This window comes from Parus major, chromosome 1 (genome assembly GCF_001522545.3).
Source record: "Parus major isolate Abel chromosome 1, Parus_major1.1, whole genome shotgun sequence".
Taxonomy (NCBI): domain Eukaryota; kingdom Metazoa; phylum Chordata; class Aves; order Passeriformes; family Paridae; genus Parus; species Parus major.
Window position 1 is genome coordinate 17046057 of NC_031768.1, and position 18508 is coordinate 17064564.

At 41.0% G+C, this 18508-nt stretch overlaps 1 long non-coding RNA gene across 2 annotated transcripts; it reads left to right on the top strand.

Annotated features, from left to right (window-relative positions):
• Positions 1-2394: 2394 nt before the first annotated feature.
• On the top strand, positions 2395-18502 carry LOC117244015. Of its 2 annotated transcripts, none has more exons than XR_004496304.1 (3): positions 2395-16516; positions 16668-16760; positions 17972-18502. It is a non-coding gene; the product is annotated as an uncharacterized LOC117244015 (long non-coding RNA). The 2 variants fall into 2 exon arrangements; XR_004496303.1 differs by having other exon boundaries at positions 2395-15177; positions 16197-16760.
• The last annotated feature ends 6 nt before the right edge of the window (positions 18503-18508 follow it).

Here is an 18508-nt window from a genome sequence, read left to right on the forward strand (position 1 = left end):
AGATAGAGATTCCAGAAAGCAGAAGATGTAAATTTAGATGCTCACTGTCTTCAGCTTGGCTTTGTTTGTTTGTTTGTTTGTTTTTAACATCAATTTATTTCTCCTGCCAACTAAGCAAAAAGCACACACAAAGTTCTGGTGCTATTGTGCAGGTGCAAAGGTCCACAGCTGTCCTGTGCATTTCTTGTTGTTTTGTATTTCCTCTTAACTGGAAACCACAGACATGCAAATCTAGTAAATGTAACATACAGCTTTGGAGCATATTCAGAGAATGTCCTCTTGCTTGTCCGCAAACATGAATTCTTTTCAAGATGACTAAGAAGAAAATAAATTTTACTTTACTAGCTTAACAAAGTGGGACAGACTGGCTGAAAAATAGTGGGTTAGTGTTGAAAAAGAGAGTACTTTTATGCCTAATATGGGATATGTTCAATTCCCATCAGACTCATGTTCTTGAGAATCATGGATCTGAGACTTGATGCTCCTGAATTCACTTTTTCTTGCTTAACACATGCAATGTATTTGTCAGAGTGGAGGCTTCCTTTCTCTGGCAGTTCCAGCCTGAACCCTGCTGGCTTTGGATAGAAATTCCCTGGAGTTATTTCTATGCATATTGAGCAATTATTTGCCATTCCTCGACACATTGCTCAGCTCACTGCTCCAAGGGATACTCACTTGCATGCACCAGGCAACATTTGATGCAGAACTGCTCTCTAGGATGCCTAGGGGAGTCCACTTTTCTTTAAAATTACAGCACTGAACTATGGCTGGAAAGAGAAATGTTTCAAATTCTTGTATCATTCAACACAGTAACCCTTACTCCATCCCTGCCTCAGTGCTGGAGAATACCTGGCTTATGTCACTGTGCAACAAGGTCTTGTCACTTCTGTGCCAGGTGAAGCCTTTCCTTTCTGAACTACTTCCCTTTGCAGTTTTAAAGGTCTTGAAACTCATTAATCATCACTGATTCAAGTAACACAGCTCTGGATTCATGGCTTTAGTGACTGTGAAGTAAAATTGAGTTTGTAATCTGTCAGCTGCCTTACTTCACAAATTAAACTGTGGAGTCTCTGCAGAGTCTATGGCTTTTGAAATCCCTGGAGCTTTTCTTTCTGTGGTTTGTAAAATGCAGCCATAGCAGCTCTTTGTCTCATGAAAGCACTGACTCTGAATCACAGAGGTTCATACAGACCTTGCAAAGATGTTATGAATAGGACAAGTACAGGGTTGCCTCATTGTCATCGAGACTGCACTTTTTATTACCTTATTTTAAGGAAAGGGAGTTGCATTTTTTTTTTCTCCTCTGATTTAATAATTGTACCAAAACAGGAACAGTTGCTTTTGGGAATTTCTGCATGGGGCAAAGGTCCTGGCAGCTGCTTTGCTCTTCCCAGGCTTCTCTGAAGGAGCATCACCCCTGAACTTGATTCAGCTTTTTCACCCTCTGGCTGAACATGGTGACAGACTGACAAACGCTTTGTCCCTTCCAACTCTTTATATATAATTTTTCCTACAAGTTGACAGGCAGAACCTCTGCCTTTCCAAGTCCCTCCAATGAGGACTATAGACATCCCTTTCTGAAATAACTCCATTGATACCCATCGGTTCAGGATAGGTGACCTGTGCATTTCTGCTCCTCAGATAATCACAATGGTGAGCACATGGTGTGAGCATGTCCTGACTTCACTGGGATTATTTCTATTCACTTGTCCCATAGAAAAGATAGAGCACTGCTCCAGTTCTGGAATTACCAGCTCAGTCTCTTTGTTCACTGACCATTAGAAGGAGATGTTTTTTTCCACAGCTCCCTGTCATTTTTTCAAATTTCTCTGTTGTTTTTTCAAACAACCCTAAACAAAGCCTTTCCCTCATGGAGCGAAAGTTAAGAAGTAGCTTTTTCTCTTTTTCAAGCTATAATTACTTCTGTTATTTCTCAGACTTGAAAACAAACAAACACAACCCCAAACAGTTCAATCCAAGTCAAGTAAATTGCTCACTTTTCTTGCAGGAACAGAAAAAACACGTGACAAATATTACCTACCAGTTGGGCTATTGGGACATATTCATTAGAGGTGGTGGAAGCAAGTTCAGACTCCCTCCTAGAATGAAAAGAATTCTTTCTCTATATTTGCTATCCCTGGTGCTTTGGGAGTATATCCTCCTTGATTCTGGTGACTCTAAGCTTTCCTCTCACCCAATTTACCCAGCAAGACTGTATGACTTCAGTTCATTAATATTTTCTCACTGATTCTGCCCAGTACATAAGAGCATGACCAGATGTTTGGATTAGGGCATCCCTGGGCAGGGACTGGAGCCGTGGGTGGCTGCCATGGGGTCATGGGAGTGGGGCAGGGGGAGCCCCAGGGGGCTGCCATGGGGCAGTGGTGCCCTCAGGGCTCAGACATCTGGGTAGCCATGCAAATTCTCAGCATCCACGACATCCATGAGCATGGCAAGAGATCTATTAATCCACCACATACCTTCTGTATGCCTAATCCCTTCCCTCTTTGTTCTAAAAGAGTTTTCAGTTAATTTTACCTAAGAAAATGAGGAATTGTTTCTTAATCTCTCCTCATTACTCCCTTTATAGTCATCTCTCTCATCCCTTCCTCTTAGTTTCTTTTTCTCCCAGACCAGACTCCCAATCACTTTAGCCACTCCATGGACAGAGACCTGGGTGACCAAAATACTGTGATTTTGTCTGTAAAACACACATTCCCTCAAAAAAGAAGGAGAAGCCAGAACCCAGAGCTACCTACTGCTTCTGGCTTCTTTCCCTGAATGTCCTTTACTGTTTCTGAGATACTTGGCTGTTCCTGGCTCATGCAGTCAGACATCTTAGTCCAAAATAAATACCTAGTGAAAACACCCTGAGCTCAGTTCAGGCATTTTGCATATGATCTCTGCTTTCAGTTACCTCATTCCATAAAAATTATCATAGCTGTTTTGAATGCCTGACCTGTATTAAAGGATGACTGCTACGTGCAAAGCTCCAACAAAGGACATAGCACAGAGACCTCTTCTTTTCCTGAGATGTGAAAGAAGGGCTGTGTCCCATCTCTGTGCACAGTCTGGACTTTTTATCTGCTATCCCTGTGCTTGGACAGCTGAGAAGTGAACAGGCAAGGCATTTCTTTCAAGTATGACAATGAAAAAGCCCCAAGCCCCTATGAACCAGGACCGAAAGACAGAAAATTGAGAGATATATGTGATAGGAGTAACTGGACACATTTCTGGCTCGGAAGACTGATCTCGGGGCCACAGCAGCCCTTTCCCCTTTCCTCATAAGCGCTGGTTGCTGCTGCCCCAGGCAAGGAGCCCTCCCGGGGCAGGAAGGCAGGGGCAAGCGGCGGTGCCCGGGGACTGCCAGCCCCAGCTCCCCGGGACAGTGCCGGCTTCAGCCGCCAGATGGTACCGCTGCCACGCAGCTCCGCACAAAGCATGCCAGAGGAATGATCGGGGGAAAAATCGAGCTAGAAAAGACGTGGTGCTGAGAGTGAACCAAACTCAGGCTCACACGGACCAGGGAATATCCCATCATTGCCATTTCCATCTGCGAGTGGTGCAGGTTTTCCCTTTTACTGTCCTACTTATTGCCCAGCCTTTCTACATCGATTGTCTGAAAGAGGCGGGATGCATACAATGCTCAGAGTTTGTCTTAACAGATAGGTTACTTAATGCTTGTCTTCCTTTTTTATCTATTTATTTATTTATGCTTTTATTTATTTATTTAGCGGAATCTAATGTTTTTTGTTTTGTTTTGTTTTGTTTTTTTGTGAAATCTAATGTTTTTATGTTACTATGTGAAGAAAGCACCAGAAAAGTCTGAAAAACATGAACGTAAGTGTTCTCAGTCACTGGTTGTCAGTGACCTGTAATTAGAGGTACCCTGCAGCACTCCCACTCTTTGAAGGGTCTGCTTAGTTTTTTTACATAGCAGCTTGCTTAATATATTTTTCCTCTAACCTCCATTAGCACTCGACAGAAAAAAGATCAGTTCCAGAAAATGGAACATTCGTACCTACTGAAATTACATATAATTAACCAATTAGAAACAGAAATCTGTCTCGGTTTTCAGAATGAGTGCTTACTGGTGTATAATGCCTTTCAAAACCCCTGCTCTCTTCTAGGGAAATAATTGCTGGCTTCCTAATTTCACAGGCTGGCTGTTATCACTTTCTAGACAGCAGGTCTAAGCAAGAGTCCTTCCCATAATTTATTTTGGGTGATCCTTGGAATCTTCTCCTAAAAGTAATTTACCACAGAACTTTACAAAGCTCTTTGGCATCACAGCCAGGACCTGCCACGTCTGTGCCCCATGCTGTGCAGTGACTCTGACTTCAGAGAAATGTTTTATTTCCATGTCCTCTCTAAAATGCTTTGTTTATCCCACTTCCCACAGTCTACAGCCCAGGAGACGTAGGCATTGCATATGACAATCTAATTCAGCTCCATGTCACAGAAATAAATGCCTTCACACATGGCCTGCACATAGGCCAGGCCTCTGAAGTGTAATACATGCTGTGAGTTATCGTGGCAGACTTTCACACATCCCTGCAGATAAGGTAATTTAGTAAGACATCCAAGTGACTGCCTGGAGATGTGCATTTGCCTTTGCACAAATGGAGGCAGCTACTTTGACAGTGCTCTCATTTCTTTGAATCTTCTACAGGAGCTGCCTAGAAAATTGCAGCTATCAGTGAGTAAAACATTAGGGGGTAGGAATGGCATCCCAAACTTGATGTGTTTGTGCTACTTCTGTTCAGCAAATTGCAGCTAGGGGATGTAAACATATAGGGTGCTTTAGCCTTCTTCTGGCTCCACAAAAGCCATGAAGAGAGGAGACCTGTGCTCTGCTTTGCTCTCTACCACCTGTGTGCCTCTGGAATGCCTCCGTGAGAGAGGAATGATGCAAGCACTGGAGGCACACTGGTTCATTTAATATGTGCCCCATCTCAAATTGGTGCATATTTTGATGCAAAACTCCAGCTGTGATCATCCTGAGACTGCAGTTTTCACAGCAGAGTTGTATTTTGTGTGCTGGTTGTTAAAACAGTGCATGAGGTATGGAAACCTTGCCTTATATCATATATCATCTGTGATATATGACTTTGAAGATATTTTGGCTGACAGCAAAAACATAGTGGTTTAACTACCATTTTGGTCTTTTCAGACTTCTGTTAAAGTGCAGATATTCAAATATAACCATAGGTAAAAAAGAACATTTCTTGGTGGAGTTTTGTACAAATTGCTACTCTTCTCATTTCTGATAATTTTAAGCAATTTTCTCTCCAAGATCCCATTGTTCCTTTCACTAATACACTTATTGACTCATATCTATGGAAGCACCTTGCCTCCTGGCTTCTTTTGCTGGCTCATTACTTGCATTTATTGCTGCATTTCTCTGAAGCAATTTCATTAAGTTCTGCTTTATGTCTATCACAGAAATCTGCTGTTAGGATACAGCGCCCTTTCATGTTCATAGGAAGTGGAAGTTCATTCTGTCCCCTGAATTTTATTAATTTCTTTCAATCATTTAAAAATGAAAAAAACACAAGCCTTAAACAGTTAAGTTACTGCAGAATTTTGGCTCTTTCCGTTAACAGCAAAATAAAGCTAATTTCCTGCAGCTTTCTGCTTTGAGCTATAAAGCTTTGTGTGCGGATTACTTTTTTGAGAGCTATTATGATTGTCCACAGGCAGAACAAGTTCAGTAAAATATCAGCTTCTGAATCTCCAAAGAAACATTCATTGGGGAAAAACTTGGAGCTCTTTGTTTGCAGCATTTTGTAGTTGGTTAAGAGGCATTTATGTAACCTTCATCTCATGAAGGGTGACTGCTAACATTAGTATTTTTAAAGCTCCACACAATTACGAGGCACGAATGTGAACATTGTTGAGGGAATTTGAAAACACTTTTGAAAGCAAAAGGCAGATTAAATTAAAAAAAAAAAAAAAAAAAGCCAAAAATACCCCACAAGATAAAAAAAAAGGGAAAAACCTTCACAAAGCTGGGAATTATACATTGGCTCAAAGGTACTTTTACATCCACATCCAGGACAAGAGACTCCAAAATAGACACCTATAATTTTTGATAGCTATCCTTGATGTTCCAAATGACACTGTCACAAAACTTCCCTTGACAACCAGATCCTCAAAGCTATTCAGATACCATAGTACAGAAATTTTATTTGGGCCAGAGTGTGAGGGAGAAGCTGTATGGTCTCATGGGTGGCCATCCCTTAGTGCAGTGGCATGTACACTACCTTATGAAATTCTGCTGCATTTTCAAACACCTCTCTTTAATTAGCTCCAAAGAAATCTCCACATTCCTCTTACTTCACAGTGCAAGGTGTAGAAATGTACCCTCCATGTCCCTGGAAGTTCCTGGATGCCCCACAGACAGCTTCCATGGCTACAGGGGACCTCTTTCCTCCAACGTGTGGGTGACCTGAGGGTTTGGAGTCCCACACCTGCCCTTGCATGGCAGCATCTCATCCATTTGCAAAGGCAGTGCACAATGAAACTGGAATTAAGGATTCCCCCCAGGTGTTTCATAATTGCTAAAAAGAAGCCCATGGTTGATTTGGCATCACTAAGGCTGAACAACATCTGGGTGCCACAGCACAACCTGGTTTCTGCTCCACACGTTGCCAACATCAGGGACCAGACTAGAGAATACTTTTTCTTCCTTCAGACCACTGCAACTGGATGCCTTTTTTGTAAGGAGGAAGTGGGTTACAAAGTGGAGGTAGTATTTACCTGAATCTCATGCACCAAAGAGGCAGAATGATGATTTGTGTGCACCTGGAACAGCTGGGTGGTCAGATGGTCAGACTGTAGATGCTATTCCAGCAACATTGAGAATCACAGGATATTGTTCACAGCCCTTACCCATCTGAAGGGTTCAAAGGTTTTGGAAGCTTATTTATCCAATAGGTGAAAGAAAAGGGTGTCAGAGTGCTGTTAAAGGGGCCAGCACAATTTGGCAGTTTTGTTTCATCAATTTTTGGATAACATGCTTCTCCCAAAGAAAAGACGTGAAAATATGTGGGCTGTCCTGGAGAAGGGTGCCTTACACTGCCTTCGCCAACTGCTCTGTACATTCTGCCAGGCAAGGTACATAAATGTGGCATTTAAAAAGAAGCAGCCTTACTGGATGTATTTTCTCTACATCCAGATCAATAACTTTCTCACAGTTATAACCAAAATGAAAACCTGCTGCATATTAAATATCTACAGTGTTAGGTAACATCAAATAGTTACAGAAGAAAATTAAACCATAAACCTCAAATGGGCATCCAAAATTAGAAATCTTGCTGTGACTCTGCTCCTTGATTGTACAGCAGAGACTCCTTGCTGAGGAGCTACAACAATACATTGACTAATGTTTTTGTCACAGCAGTGATCAGCCCTAAAGAAAAGCATTGGATGAAATTAATAACCTTATCACCAGGGCATGGCTTGAACAGCCCATGATGAATGAGGCAGAATGCCAAAACACTGAGTGAAGAGAGGGAACCACATTTCTCCACATGTCTGCAGTGACAATACAGGGTCTAGGGGAAAAACAGCTATCCTACACTTAAACACCACAGCTGGATTCACAGGTCTGAGGAGACTGAACTGAAGATAAAGGGACAGCATAATTCCTAGCACTGCCCAGATTTTAGGGATTCATCATGAACCTTTAGTTGTTGTGGTAGTAATTAGTTGGGTTAGTAGGAAATGCACTAAAAAGGAGGAAAAAACAAAAAAAAAGAAGAAATTATTTCAAATTATTTGTCTTTCCTTACAAGTTGTAAAAAAAATAGACTTAAAGCAAAGAGTAGGGGTCATGAAGTATTGGTTCTGGCTTTTGCAGAAAAGCCATCCCACTACCCACCACTAACATCCCACCACTAACATCCAAAGTTCTTATCATAGTTATGTCTCCTAGAACTTGGTCCTTTCCTGAGGGAGACCAGCCCTGAGGGTGACAGGGTCCCAGTGCCTGCCTGGCTGGGTGGGTTTGTCTGAGGGTTTGCCACAGCTCCTCACAGGGAAGGGCAGGAGAACCTCAACACATCTGTTTAATGGCTCACAGTCCCTCCCTTTCTTTATCCTTGGCTCATCTCTCATCTTCTCTGTTGCTTTGGCACCTGAGATATCTCAAGTATGTACACTCTCCATGACTTCTGAAATAGATGAAAACATATGGAATCTTTCAGATGCTATTTAATTTAACAGTTAACAATTAAGTAATTCACAATAATGTTGTGGTGATTGTTGCAAAGGCTAACTAATTTTCTAAATCTTTAAAAGCATTAATTGGGTTTTGGCATTCTGTCCCTTTGCTGAGCTGTCAGGAAGGAGTGACAGATGATCTGTAAACCAAATAAGTCTGTTGTTCATACAATTTCCCATCCAGGTAAGCTTTGAAAGAGTTTAGCGCAAAAGCCTGCAAAGCTTTTCATAGTTTTCCTTCTATTGTTCTCCTTGAATAACATGAAAATAATTGGGCTAAGGTGATTTCAATACTCGGAGACATTAATGTCCTTCTGTCAGGGGAGCAGACCACATCTACTTTAATAGACTGGAATACTCACCATCAGAAGTTCTAAGACTTCTATCAAGGATAGATAGAAGTCATTTAACTGGAGAATTGCTGACACTGCACCTATCTTCAAAAAGCAGAAAAGTGCAAGTCTGGACAACAAAAGAATCCACATGTCCTCCTCCCTCCAAACAACTGTCCTTGATGTAACCTGAAATTGCATAGGGAGATGCTTTAGTAGTTGAGGAGGAAGAACATAAACACATATTGATTGTTTCAGTAGCCCTGTGTCCAGGTTTTTGATCTACCATTGCTTCTTGTCCCTGGCAAGAAGGTGACACCGTTACTGCTGGCAAGTTTGGGCTCCCTAAGCTGTTTGAGATCTGAGTCATCCTGTGGGATGAAGAGCTTGCTGAGTAACATCTTATCTGAAGGGCATCCTTTGTAGGAGAAAGACTGTGATTGTGTAAGATGTCCAGTCATGAAAGAGACTCTTGAAGGCAACATCCCCAAAGGCAAATTGTGAGTCACACTGGTTCCTCTGCTGAAATCAGTATCATATCACTTTGGAATTGTTTGGGTAAGTGTGTTTGGGTAAGTGTGATGCATGGGGTTGTTCAAAAAGGTGGGATGACTTTTTTCTTTCTCTTCATCCCCAAAAGAGCACTGTTTATATGGACTGTGAAAATAATGTGAAGTGGGATGTGATGCTGCTGAGCTAACACCAAATGTTATACAGGCTGCTGGTCATAAATGTCTTCAAGTAATCTTACAGTTTCTGTTATGTTGTGAGGTTTCTACACAGAATTCAACCAGGCATTAATAACAGCTTACTAGTCATTCTGACTGAGCCCCTCTATAGGATGTCAAACACCCTCTGCTTTTGACAACTATTTCATGGGATCCTATGTCTTGCCAAAATATTTGCTTTAATACTGAGCCTCCACAATCCAGTTTCTCATCTGAGAATGACAGTAAGACAAAGGGCTCAAAATCCAGAGTATCTGAGGCTAAAGAATTATGGGAAAATAAGGTTACCCTGGAAAATGTTGCAGAGATGTCCATTCAAGAAATCCTTACTCTTTTTGATCCCTATTGTCTTTTCATTCCTAGGCTTTTCACATACATGACCAGCTTGATATTCTTGGAAGGAGCACCTGTATCCCACTGCTGTGGTGGTAATTGTCCTTGAAATTTTGAAAACAAGGAGGACTAAATTACCATTCTGTAGTTTCCACTCATTTTTGTGAAGAATCCTGCCGTCAAAAGTCTTACGTTTTGCCTTTCATAAGAAAAAATCTCAGTAATCTCTACTCCAAAATAGTTTAAAGGTGTAATATTTATCATGGTTTTTATCCTTATGTTTGAAGACTATTCTGTGAGTCAATAGACCTCAGTATCCAGAAAACTTCCTTGTGTCAGGCCTGTTTTCTTTTCCTGCATTTCACCTCATTAGCCCAGGGTCTATTTTTCTGCCTTCTCACCCTGCAAATCAACAGACAGTTATGAATCTGCATCAAAGGGCATCCCAGCAAAGCTCTGAGACCTTGTCTGTTCCCAAAAAGAAAAGAGGTAAAAAGAAAAAGGGGTTTACTATGCAGCAATACCAATTTCTATAAAACCAAAAATGTCTGAAGCATACCAATGTTTTGAATGGGATGTCTAATAGTGACTTCAGCTGTTGGATGAGAAATAAAGCAATATCTGCTTGGAAAGGAATACTCTGAGAGGCCAAAAGAGGAGTCAAAAATCAGCACTGAATATTAATAGTACAGAAGGCTGTAATTCTTAAAAACAACTGTATGCTCAAGAATTTGAGTGTCTCAATGGCAATAAAGCTGGCAAGGTAGGATGAATTTTACAAGGAAAAACAGAGCTGTATAAGCATGACTTATTAACCAATATCCTAATAAGAGACTGGAACAACCACAAAAAGAATTTTCAAATATCCATGAAGGTTTGGGTTTTTTTCCAGCATAAACACAACAATCTACACAGCTGAGCTGTACATTAGAGGTTGTGGACTGACAAAACACTAAAGCATTGTTATGGAAAATGTGGGATCAGGCAACTTTGCAAGAACTATGAATATGGCTTATTTTCTGTCCCATTAAAACTAGCCTTTAGGGTGGGTTTTAAGCTACATTGAAGAGAAACATGATTGTTAAGGGATAGTAAACAAGCCATAAAGCAAACAGTTTTACAGTCAGCCTCACCTATTACAGCAAGGGGTACTGCTGTGAGAGTAGGTGGTATTAGGCAGCCACACTTTTTTAGGAATGTACAAAATTGTTCCTACCTTGAAATACAAGTGATTGGCAAGGATGAGTGTTCACTGCTGAACGTAGGTAGCACTCTGCATTTGATGAGGTTCAGATTTTTTTCTGCATTATATGCAGAATTCAAAGAGAAGTGCCCACTAAGAGGGAGGATAAAAGTTACTGCTCTGCAGGGGATACTTACTGTGTGTACTCTCCTCTAAATGATCCTTTGGCCATGAGGAAAGTTTTTACATATAGGATATGGCAAAACAGAGATAAAGGATCTTTACTTCTCATCCAAGGGTAGTCATTCAGCTCTATCTGGACAGGACAGCAACACATTTGAGAAAACACAGGATCCCAGAGACTCCAGCTAGGTTTTGAAGATGGTCACCATTATATTGGTCACTTTTTGGAAGGGAGAACATGAATTATGGCAGGCAAACACAAGGGATCTGGCTTTGTAAGATACACATTAATATTTTGAATTATGGAGCATATGTACCACCCTGCTAAGCATTTTCATGAAAGGACAATAAATTTCTGCTTAGAGACGTGCACCAATACAGCTGTCAAGGAAAAGAACAATTAATGGAGAAACTAAAGAGTGGCCACACCAAAGAGGTCAATGTCTTCTGAAGTGGCAGCAAAATACTGCATTCACAGGCAGTCCCACTGTGTTGAAAGGTTTTATTTGAAGAACTGCAAGTTAATTAGAGGAAAGTTGAAGGGCTGTCAGATAATGCTAAGCTTCATTAAATTCTGGCTTCCTGGCAAAAAAAAAAAAACAACCTTAGAGAGAGACAGGATACATTTGTTTTAATTGCTTTATGCTTTTACCATGTCTTGGCCAACTTAAATATCAACTTCCTCCACAGATGTAACTGATCAGGCAAAAGGGAGAGGACACTAAGAGTGCATCACTGTCTTGGCAGGCATTGCACTAAGCCAAAAAAAGAAGTAATTAGTGAATGTATTTTTGTTTATAGCAGTCTGGCAGAAAACGTAACAACAAAGTACCTTCAGTACACACTGGAGCTTTTATAGAGCTAGGAAATGAGACATGTAAATGTGACAAGCAGAGTAAAACAGAATGAATTTTTCCTTCAATTTGAATAAAATCACTTAATTTTGCTTTCTGTAGGCTTATTGGGATATTTTTGCTCTCTTTAAAAGTTGTTCTCTGTTATATTAATAAAACTTTAGGACTTCAGAGAATCCAGCAGGATTTGGATTTGTAGTATATGGGCAAATATAGATGCCTGCTGAAGACTAAAGAGAGTAGCAGAACTGAAACAGGACATGAACAGTCATGGGATCAGAAAGAAGTCATTCAGTGCAGTGGTTTTGAAGACACTCAGATCCATAAATCCACTCACATGGCTATTTCTCCAGCATACAGATTTGATAATTAGAAAACTATTCCTGAGGATGTGAACGCTGCACAGAGGCTTACAGGAAAGTATGTAGGGGTCTGCAGGTGAAAAAAGGTTACAAACCACATGTTTAGTCCAGGCTAAAGAGCAAAGTAAGAGTTCATGAGTGTCTGGGGTCCTTCATGCATTCGTGGCTGTAGCTCTGAACTGCCTGACTCTACACATGCATTGTTCTCAGCCCTGGTGCTCCTGTCATTTGCAGAGTAAATCTCTGTGGGATTTCATGCAGTGCTTTTAGAAAAATAATAATTTCTAAATCTACAAAATCTATGGTCATCTTATAGGACAAACCATATTGAGTGTTTAATCAACAACTCCTGTATGAAAATCTTGAATTCCCTAAGCTGTCTCTTTCAGATAGATTTGAAACACAGAGGGAAAAATTTCAAATTACAGATGTCTCTGAGTTGTTGCAATGCCTCACTGATGATTAATTACACTTCAATTTCAAGTTGAATTTGCCTAGCTTCTGCTTTCAGAAGAACATGGTTTTCCAAGGCCTTTTTCTCCCATACTTTCCAGACACCATCTATTACTTATTTTAGGAAACAATACAAAAGACTTCTTCAAAATGATGGGATTTGGAGAGGATGAGAAGCAATCAATACTGTTTGCTTTGGGAGGAAAATGATTTCCAGGAATGGTGCAGCAAATTGCTGCCTCAGCTGTGAAACCTTCCTAGGAAAACTATACAGCAGCTAAGTTACAAATTGTGGCTTTGACTTCTTTTTCCCATTTACAGCTCTGCACAGCCTTGCCCTTATCAATGATCATTAAGGACTGTGTTCAAATCCTGTAATTCAGTCAGATTGAGAGAACCTTCTTTGACAGATATTTAGATACAGAAGAGCAAGGAAAACACCTCCTCCCTCCTGCTTCTGATGTTTTCTGAGGAGTTTGTCTAAAGCATATAACCTTTGCTAACAAGCCTCTGGTCATTGCCATCTGATTTTCCTGCCAGGTATGGCTCTGTTACTCCTCCTGGTGCTAAATGCAGAAAACAAAGCCTGTGGGCTTGCTGTGGCCACCAGTGTGACCCAGCATTGCAGGGCCAGCCTCAGGCACTTCTGGTCTCCCAGGCTGTGTGGGAGTCCTGCAGCTGGGTCCCCTCTGGAGCAATGCTCAAAGTGCAGATAAAGCCACTTAGTTTCATATATAAAATAGTCTCTGCTGGCAGAACCCACTGCCTGCATCACCTTAGTGTTACAGGGATACTCAGACTTCTCCCCCTCTCCCAGGGAAACAGCAAGAGGAAAGGGAGGACATGGTCCAAAAGGACATCTGTCTCATTCTTCCTTCAGGCTAAACAGCAGGAAAGTAGGGCAGCTTCCAGGAAGAGATTTTGCCAAGGAAGATGGAATCATATTTCATATGTACAATGGGAGACTGACAAAATGACACCAGTGCTTTTTATCTCAATGATACATCTTTTAAATTCACTACTAATTCAATGGTTAGTGTCCATTAATAGGAGTGTTTTTTCAGGATTACATTACCCTGTGGAACTGGCAGTCAGGTAAAAATGAGAATTTATTTTGTGAGGAAAACCAAAGACGTCTTCCTGTTCCTAGTCAAGGCACGAAAGGATCCTTGCATGCAGAGTAGCAGGGCTATGGCAGCACACACATTTCTGTGGATGCAGGGACATGCACTCTTGCCTCTCCCTGTTTGTGCAGTAACTGGGGAGGCTCTACCCATGGGCATCTTCCTCACTGGTAATGGGATGGGCTCAGTCCCATGCCTGATAGTGGTGTGGAAACACTGTGCACGGGGGGAGCTTGAGGTTGGTCTCAAGCTTTTTATGCCAGCATTAGAACACAGAAGTGTGTTTTGGAGGACAGATCTAACCAGCTCTGCCATGCAGCTCCCAGCAGAGAGCTCTACCTTTTGAGTTGCACCAAGGACTGACCTGCAGTCCAACTAGAAATGTTACCCCTACATATAGATCTGGGCATTTTTCATTCTGACTCACAGAGCATCTTGCTTGCCTTGCTACATTGGTGTCATCATCAGTGACAACCTGACTTGCTATAATCTCCAGTGAAAGTGCACTTTATCTGCTTTTCTTATTAAGAGGGTGAATATATGTATGAATTAATTCAGTTGCATATTTCTTTGGGTGTTTTTTGACCTGTTTTGTCCTTCTCTTCCCTTCTTCTGTCTTCAATCCTTTTTTTCCCTGGGTGTTACATTATTTTTCAGTCTATGGTTTCCTGCAGGCTTATTATCTGGTGAAGATCTCAAAGGTAAGTTTTCTTGTAGACCTCTGTGATGGCACAGGGAGGAGATTTGTTTAAGGGTATTATATTGCAAAAAAGGACAGTGTAGATTATCTGTTATCATGATGAGCCGAACAAGCTAAGAATATTCTAGTGATATAGTGAAAAACAGGGAAAAAAGGACAATATCTTGTAAAGCACTTGTAACTGTATTTTACATGTCCCTTTGCTTGCTTAACCTGAGTTGTCTGCTTCTGCCAGGTTGAGCCACTGAAATCTCCACTGAGGATTGTTCTGCAGGCACATACACATCCTTCTTTTGTTGATGTCCTGTTGTAGCACTTTATAGTGTCCAGCTTGGATGGAAATTAAGCTCAGAAATCTGTTATAAATATTGTTGCAATTGGTGAAAACAACAATATGTAGTTTTCTTCAGGATAAGAGCTGCCTTGTGTTCAATATGAGAAACTACATGTGGGATTTTTTTTTTTTTTTGTTTAAAAGGATAACTTTGTTTCAATTCAGAAAATTCCTTTTCTATCTTTTCCTCACCTATTTAAACAATCATAGCAGACTAATGCTTTGTGAGCCTGTGTTCATCAGAGATGATGCTTCATTAGATAACCTTCAATCAAGTTGCATCCAAGGTCGTGGGTGAATGCAGCTCATCTCTACGCCTCAATTTCCATATTGTGAAAACAGCAGCTGTGAAACAATGAGAAAATGTGAGTGTCTCAGGGCTGTGTGCTCTTCTACCTGATGTTTTGCATGCCTGACCAGCAGAATGGGGTGTACTACTCCAGAAAGCAGAAGAGAGAAAAAATGAGAGGTCTCAGAGCCAGATAGCCAGGAATTAGCATGTTGAACAATGAGACATTTAATAACCTACTGTGAGATATGGGTACCTACCCCTGGGCCACAAATCCCCACCTGTCAGTTCTGCACTGAACCCACCTCTCCACTCTTCCCTTCTCCTCGGGTAAACGCTTAGCCAAGATTTGCTGTAAGAACTCAGCTGAATCATTAAGGTTTAATCTTTATCTCCAAGGCAATAAAAATAAGATTATTCAGGTTATTAGTTAAAGGGTATTCAAAGTTATTCAGGGTATTGTGGTTGGTGTTTTGGGTATTTTTGGTCTGTTGGACCTTCCAACCAGTGTTCTAATCATGAAGCTAAAGCTAAATGCAACCTGAAAAGTGCTTTGGAACTGGTCCCTGTTGGGGAAGCCTTAGCAGATGAGGGATCGAGTAGCTGGACAGCTGCTTTTGGATAGGGAAGCCATAGGATGACTCAGGAGAACACAGCTTGACTGTCACTGTGCTGGGACAATCTTGGGCTGATGTGGTGTGAAGACAGCTGAGAGCTTGGGCTCCTCCACCGACACAGAGGAGTTTAACTTGTGGGTGCCAGGAGCAAGCGTGGGCCAAGAGAGGGGCACACAGGACTTCAAGGCTTGGAAACATAATTTCTACTTGGAATATTTGTATCTAGCTAGCATATTGAATGCTGCACTAGATACCTGTATGCACTTCCAGGCTTCCAGCACTGGAAGAGGACAGGTTTTAAAAGATTGCAGCTTCAGATTTAGGCAAGACTTGAGTACCAAAAGCCTTTTGTGACTCTGTTCCCAAGTCATTTGAAGTAATTAGCTACCTGTTTTCCAGAAGAAGCATCATCCTGTCTTCATTTCTCTGAATGCTAATTTCATCTGCCAGCTGACTTGGTCTCTACTGTGCTTCCCAGGTTTTGCTGGGAACACATCCCAGAGGAAGTCTTCTGCATTAAGTATAGACCTCTTCTTGCCATGTGCTTCCAGCACACTGATGATCTACAAGAGACATCTGGGACATCATCTAACATAATCCTGTGGAGCTTCACACAGGAACCACCTGGAGAAGAACACCAGTACTAGAAAAAAAAAAATAAAAAATGCTTGCAGCCAGAGGAAAAGGATGGTTCCTTCTAAAAGGGTCTGTGCACAGAACAGAATGTCTTTGGTGCAGCTGGATTGGCTTCAGCTGTGTTGCTCAATTCACACTTAGGCAAAAGGAAAACAAGGAGAGGTGAAGACAAACATTTATTCAAATTAATCTGTTGCTTCTTTTTATTGAAAATATACATTTAGTCTGAAAAAAGCAAAACAGCCCAGAATCCTTATGAGAATTTTTAATTGTTTATTTCTAATGCTTGTATCTCTTGATCTTTCTTATCCAGCGTATCTTGAGGCCTTAAATTTAATCCAAAGATGTTATAATGTTGCAGAAATGAATCAAACAAGGTACTTCCAGATTGAGTTTTAACCAGTGGGTAAGCCAACTTGTCCTTTCAAAATTATTTTCATTAAGGTACTCTGGATTGAGCATTAATATAAATATACTTGTGAAAGTATGACCATTATCTCAGAAAAGTCTTAAGTAAACCTAATTAAACGCCTTTCAACTCCCTCAGGTCTAAAGTAAGTAAACTCTTCTACACTGGAAATTTTTGTGAATGAGGAATAGGGAGGGCAAAAAATAGAGGTAAATTTCCTAAATAAAACATAAGTAGGAAGTATGCAACATTTCAGGCTATTTTAAAGGACTTCTCTGTATTAAAGCACTGAAAAGCATAAAAAGCAGATAAATCATTCAGCCTGAGCTGATTAGAAAGTGTTTTGGTGCAGTAAAAATTCATTAAATACTAAAGAACATACACTTTTTACAGATTAAGATGGAAGAAAATGCTGGTTATTGAAGCTGTTATTTACATTATTTTAATATAATGCTAGTTTCAAACTAATTTTTAGTGTGATATTCATTCAGATGTGATAATAACTTGCAGATGTTTTAACACCATCGGTTTTAGATGACTGCATCAAACTGCCATTAATTACAAGATGCTGCTTTTGTTACAAGGACTGTTAGGAAGTCTTGATAAAGCTAAAACATGCTAAGAATTACTAAGAGTTCTCTTGACAACAGCTGAATTCACAGCTGGACAAAAGGCTTTAAATGAGTCTGGTTTTACCTCTATGACCAATATTAGTGCTGGAGTAGAGCACATTTGCTCTGTCTGTCACTGATGATGTCCACAGCATTGAGAAGTGCCGTGGAATGGCAGCTGAAGTTGTTCTTCAGTGGAAGATTTGAGCAAGTTTTTCTTGAGTCCTTAGCCTTCCCCACAGATTTTGTTTCAATGCATGCATCAGTTCAGATGTGCAACCAGAATTATAAACTGTCTCCTCAAAATCCACTTCCCGTGAAGAGCAGAGGGAAATTTGTCTCCCCTGATCTGACAGATCACTGCAGTTTGATGTGGGAAAGGACATAAAGAAAACTCCCTCTAAATAATTTTTTTACCTTATTCTTTATCTTAATTAGACTTTCATTACTAAGCCTACTTACTCAGAAAAGTTAGTAGGTAAGCACTTGTTTACAATCACATGCTGATTGCTCCGTTACAATTGTAAAATAAAACCGAAGGATTTATGCAACTTTGCTTTTTCTCTTACTTGAGATTCTCTCATTTATCACATTCAGTGGTCTGGAGGAATGGACATGCTATTGCTGAAAATCAGTTTCATCAGACCCCTTTGACTTTTATGGTTTTTGAAGAATTAATGTCTTCAGACAACTATACTACCAGGGGTTGCAGCCCATCCTCTGCTGAAAATTTACAAAGGTCACTGAGTCAGCGGTGGGTCTTTGTGACTGTATAAGGTTTGTATGACATGGATTTGGTAGCAGGGGGACTAGAGAAGGGTCTTCTGTAAGAAGCTTCCCCCATTTCTGATGGAGCCAATGCCAGCAGGTTCCAAGATGGACCCACTGCTGGCCAAGGCTGAGCTCATCAGTGAAGGTGGTGGCTCCTCTGGGATAATGTCCTTCAGAAGGGGAAAAGAGTTACAGAAACAACAATATGTAACAGGAAAAAACCCTCTGCAGCCCCCAAAGCCAGTGAAACAGGAGGGGCAGGAGGTGCTCCAGGTGCTGGAGCAGAATCCCCTGCAGTCTGTGGTGCAGACCATGGTGAGGCAGCTGTTCCCCTCAGCCCATGGAGGACCATGGAGGGCAATG